Genomic DNA, 6,000 nt, shown 5'->3' on the forward strand with positions numbered 1-6,000 from the left:
GCAGGGAGACAGCTCAGCACGTAAAAGCACTTTCCACTCAGCGCGAGGACGTGAATTCAAATCCACAGAACCCACACACAGGGAGCAGTCTGATGATCCAAGTGTCTGTAACCCCTGCGCTGTGGAGGACAGAGGCAGGGGGATCACTGGGTTTGCTGACTGCCAGCTGGACTTAAGTTCCAGCAGGAGACCTTGTCTCAAGTGAATAAGGCAGAGAGTCAGAGAGTGGGACACTGGACACTCTCTTCTGGCCTCTGTGCCTATGTGAAGTAGCACACATACATCTAAACAACAAACAGAGACACCTCTTTACACACACACACACACACACACACAAACATCACATACATCTACACACAGAAGTCTCCTCAGACACCACACACAACACACACACAAACACACCACATACACAGAGAAAAACATACTGCATGTATGCACAGACACACCACACACATACACATACACACACAGAGAAACATACTACATACACACAGAGAGACCACACACACACACACACACACACACACACACACACACACACAGAGCTTTTCTTCATTTTTCTGAACTGGCATGGGATGCCAAGCACATCCTCACCCCTAAATGAGGTGCTGAGGACCAGACATTGGGGGGATGAACTAAAGGTCTGGTGCCACAGGGGTTCATTTGCAGATGGAGACGCTGGTTGCAGAACCCTCGTGGGAGGCAACACTGGTAGCTCTTGGGTACTTGAGACATTTAAAGTTCACTTTTGGCAAGCCTGAGCCACTCTCTTTCCTACCAAGTGCAAGCATCTATTCTCAACCCATGATGCACCTTCCTAGATAGGGTGACAGTCAGGGGTTGGGGTCATCCTGGAGTCTTCCCTTTCTCTATTGTCTTTAAATTAGTCTAGAATCCAAGCACCTTCCCCCATCCCCTGGCCACCCCTGCCCCTGGCCACCACCTGCTCCTGGCCACCCCCTTCCCCTGGCCACCACCTGCTCCTGGCCACCCCCTGCCCCTGGCCACCCCCTTCCCCTGGCCACCTCCCTGTCCCTGGCCACTTAGGCTCCCTCTGGTGTCTGCTTTGTCCCCTTCAGTGACAGGAAAACACAGCTCCCAGGAGCTGTCCACCCAACACTTGATATGATAACCCAATAGGAGACCTGGACATGTATGAAAAAAACCAAACAAAATGCTACTAATTATTCAGAAATAATTGCTCAGCAGCAAACAAAGATAGTTAGGAAGTATAATTTAGCCTAATTTATGGACTTTTCAACTATTTTATTTTTAAAAAAGAATTTTATATATGAATTCGCTATTTACATCACATACCTCTCTTCATGGTCCCTACAACTTTTCCTGTGTCCCACTCCTTCTCAAATTCATGGCCTCTGTTCTTCAATTATTATTTTGTTACGTTTATATTGTGGTAAATATTTAAATAGAACCTAATGAGCTCATTTAGCTTGCTCATGTGTGTGTGTGTGCGAGTGTGTGTGTGTGTGTGTGTGTGTGTGTGTGTGTGTGTGTAAGGCTGGCCACAGGGGAGTAGACCATCTACGGAAGTTTCTTCTCAGAACAGAGCGATCCTCCCTCTCTCAGCAGCTGATAATTGCTGGTAGCTTGTCACCTGCGGATGGGGCTCTCTTCTTCAGCTACTGTCTTCTGTAACAGATTGTGGACAAAAATTAAAACGACTGTAAGAGATTATTATGAATAATATGAAGCCAAGAATTGGAGATTTGGACAAAATTGAAGCAAAATCTTTGGAAATTATAAATGACTAAAACTGCCTGAGGAGGAAAAAAAACCCTCAATATTCATATAACTGTTCAGAAAATTGAACTCAGTTTAGAATACTTCTATAGAGAATATACAATACCTTATAAGTCTGCCTTCAAATTTTACTGTTCAAAGAATAGGCATTATTATTCCCACTCAAAAATTCTAGAAAATGGTTTTACAAAGTCAACCTATGAGAAGTATATAATCTTGAAGTCAAAACAAGGGTGGTTTGAGAAAAGGCGAGACTCAAACATTAACACACAGTCTAAAGCCCTAAAAATATGCTGGCCGAATACACTTTGAAGGTGCAAACATGTCATTTCCTGACTACAGAGATTTTCATTTCTAGAGAGCAAGATTGGGAACTATGTTGACTTTCTTATTTCTTCTGCATTAACAGCTAAGAGAAACATTTAGTTGTCTCAGTAGACACTGAAAGCTTTTCTTGCATTCAGCGTTAATTTATGACAGCTCTTATTCAAACTCCAAGCAGCTGTTTTCCCCGGGAAACAACACACGCCAGGCCAAAATGGTTTTAGTGTTGTTCTAATCTCGCTCTGCTCTTGTATGTAGCCTTCCAGGAAATGCTGTACCAGAGGAAGCAAGCAATGCAATAGCACAAGAAAATGAATTTAAACCGAAGACAGAGCCAGCACAGAAAGGAATGGAACATCAGGGGTGTAGGGGGGAAAATGTCTCCAGGAATCCAGAGGGAAACACTAGAAATGAGGCAGCCTCAAAGGTAAGGAGCCTCACCTTATTGATCCTACATCTTGTGTAACCTTTGAAACATTACTGGATATAAGATCAATAGGCAAGCTAATTGTATTTGTGTAAATAAAACGATCGATTTCATTTTACCAAAAAGAAATGTACAAATATCAATGCCAATAAAGGTAAACCAGAAATAAATCTAATCAAATGGTTGTGAGCTATTTATACAAAATGTTACCAAAATCATTGAAGACTTCTTCAAGACACTCTGATAAATTAAAACTTACCGGACATTTATGGACAGGCCAAGATGAGAAAGGGACTAATTAATCGATTAGTAATGTTGAAATGATTGTTTATTCTGTGGAAATATGGACTCTCCTATTGACCTCTCATATGACATTCATCAAGATGTGTTGGGTCCATCACTTCAAAGAACAAAGAGCACACTGGGGAGATGGCTCAAAGCTAAGACAGCTTACTATACAAGCATGAAGACTTGAGCTTAGATCCCTACCAATCATACAGAAGCCAAGCATGGTGCCTGTACCTGTAACCCTAGCAGGGCAGTGGGCAGGATGGAACAGGGACAGCTGGATCCTGAGAGCTAGTTAACCAGTGCAGTGGGGACGGTGAGCCTTAGGGTCAGTGAGAGATGCTGTCTCAAGGGAATAAAGACAGAGCAGTAGAGGAAGACATCCAACTTCCTCCTCTAGCTGCAGTGTGAGCATGTGTGTGAACACACACCAATACACATGCATGTATATTCATACACCCAGACAGACACACAACCACACAGACAGAATCACAGACAGACAGACAGAGAAGCACACACAGAGACATTGACAGACAGACAGACACACACACACGAAGAGAAACTGATTTTCTATTTTTTCCTTTTAAAATATTTCCCCTTTCCTTTTGATATTATAATTACATTCTCCCCCTCCCCTTTCTTTCCTCCAAACCCTTTCACGTGCTCCTCCTTGAAAGACACTGATTTTTTAAATGCATGTAAGCATATATGCACATGTATTTGTGCATATATTTATCACACACACACACACACAAACACACACACACACACCCCAAAGAGGAGAGACTGGTTCCTTAAATGAGGTTTAGAAGAAATGTTACCACTGAGATGCCCAATAAAATAATTGATAATGGCAAATTAACACATCTGATAATATAAAAATCTAAATACTTCTATTTTAAATAAACGTTTATTGTATGTATATGAGTGTTTTGCCTGTGTGTATGTCTACGCACACATGCATGCGGTGCCCATAGGAACCAGAAGAGGATGTTTGATTCCTGGAGCTAAAGTTACAGGTGACTGTGTTTTCCTGGTACTGTGTTTCCATGATCCCCGTGTCCTTTGAAACAACACAAGGTGGACCAGAGTTAAGAGCACTGGCTGCTGTGTCAGAGGACGGTGTTTGGTTCCCAGTGCCCACATAGAAATCCAGCAGATCAGCAAGAAAAGTGGGCAAGTGTCACATATGGGTGTTTCACAGAGCTCCCCACTAACAGTTATGTGAAAGCCTTAATTAGTACCTCTGGAGATGCAAATTAAATAAGAACAAGGGACCCTCTTACCCTGACCTTACCCTGACCGGTGAGGTAAGAGTCTCGTGGGCTGGCTGTCCTCTATCCCTCCTGTTCTTCTTTCCTGTCACAGGCTGGCCTGTAGGATTCACCACTAGCCCACACCTGCTGCTTAATCTCCACAGCTTCCATAGAGAGGAGTGAGTTTGGAAGGCTCCCCTGATGCCTCAGGGTGCCCCTCTCCACCTAAGCCCTTACTGAATGGTCCTCCCCTTGTGTTTCCAGTGAGACAAATCTCTGCCCATACTTGTGCTCCACCCCTTCACCCCAGGGATGGTATCAGCATCCTTCACTACCTTGGTTCCCTTTCAGGGAAGTGTCTGTTCACTAAGCCCTCTTCATGGGACAACCTGCTTCCTGCTGGGCCTGATCAACACTCACAATAGAAGAAAAGAATTTATCTCACAGCCCAGTAATTCCATGTCCATCTCCGTCCTCCCAGGAAGCTCCAGGCCTCACATGTGCTAAGAATGAGCTTATTTGTAATAGAAGAAAGCAGATAACCCAGGCATTCATCGACAGCATCATGATGGGTGAATCGTGGTGAGCATGCTATAAGCTCTCCCAGGAGGAGCCAGTGTAGACACCGAGGAATGGCAGTGCTCAGAACAAACACAGGTAAGTCCTTAGGAAAAGCTAGCCGGAGAGCATGTGGGCTCAGTGTATTTATGTTAAAGTCAGAAGCTGACAAAAATCAAAGAACATACTGTTTAGGGGTGCAAGACCAGAAGAGAGATAAGGAGGAGGCTAGAGAAAGCTTGGGCTAACGAGCACTGTTGGGAAAGGGAGCGTGGAAGGAGTTGGAGTGATTAGCTTCTTTATGTGTGCCTCAAACTGTGCACAGCACACACATGCATGCATGTAACTGAACATGCATCTTACAGTACAGATATACCAATATGCACCACGGGAGACCCAAATGATACAACTGAGAGGGGCTGAGCTAGCCTCTGTGCATGGAGACACCAGACGCACACGATAGCTCTTCTCCAGAGCCCCGACACCACCCCTACAGTTAGGAGATGCCGGAGATGACAGAGCTAAGAGGCAGTGGGGAAACCCCTTGTTGCTCACAGCCTCCTGGTGCAGCTGGTAAACCAGGGAGTTGGAGAAGCCATACATTCTGCGTTCTGTGGGGCAGCCGTCCGTTCAGCAACCTCTCACTGCTGTGCCACTGCTAAGTGAAGGGAGTGCGGTGCCTCTCTGCTGAATGCCAGCAATTAGCTAGCGATCAGCAAACATGATTAGCAAGGGGAGCCCCCTCTGATGGGCCTGCTCATCGAGGCTGTCCGCTGTCGGATCTCATTTACAATTATGTCTCCCTCTCTAATTTGGGGCAAGAAGGTAATTGGGAGTTGAGTGTGGCTGCATGGTGACCTGAGAGAGTCAGGGTGGAATGTTAAGAGGAGAGAGCATTGCAGGTACCTTCTTGCCTCCCTCCCAGAGCTGGCTGAGTGATACCAGCAAAGGGGAGAGCTGAGCTGGCAAGAATCATGTAGCCCATATTCCCGCGGAGTCACAGAAACTGCTAGGGGTTGACACAGCTTGGGAGGCTACTTGTCAGTCATTGTCTTAAGAGATTGTTGCCAGTAATTTCCTTAATGCTACCAATTGCCCCAGAGGACCCCAGAGGATTCAATTTTTCTCCGCTGGAGCCACAAGCCCCAGTGCATTTCTCAGACACTGGTTTGGTCTAGCAGGCAGTTGGTCTGGGGAACACATGGATGTGGGATAAAAACTATGACCCCAAAGCTTGCTGTTGTTGGCTTCAGCCTCCCAGAGAGTTTTGCTGCTCATGATGTCAGAGCTAAAATTAGGGTAAGGGCCAAGGTCAGAGTTGCTGATTAAGGTTAGGATTTTTTAAAAAAGAATTTGTATATATGTATACACACACACACACACACA

The sequence above is a fragment of the Mus caroli genome, chromosome 4 (assembly GCF_900094665.2).
Source record: "Mus caroli chromosome 4, CAROLI_EIJ_v1.1, whole genome shotgun sequence".
In the NCBI taxonomy this organism is placed as follows: domain Eukaryota; kingdom Metazoa; phylum Chordata; class Mammalia; order Rodentia; family Muridae; genus Mus; species Mus caroli.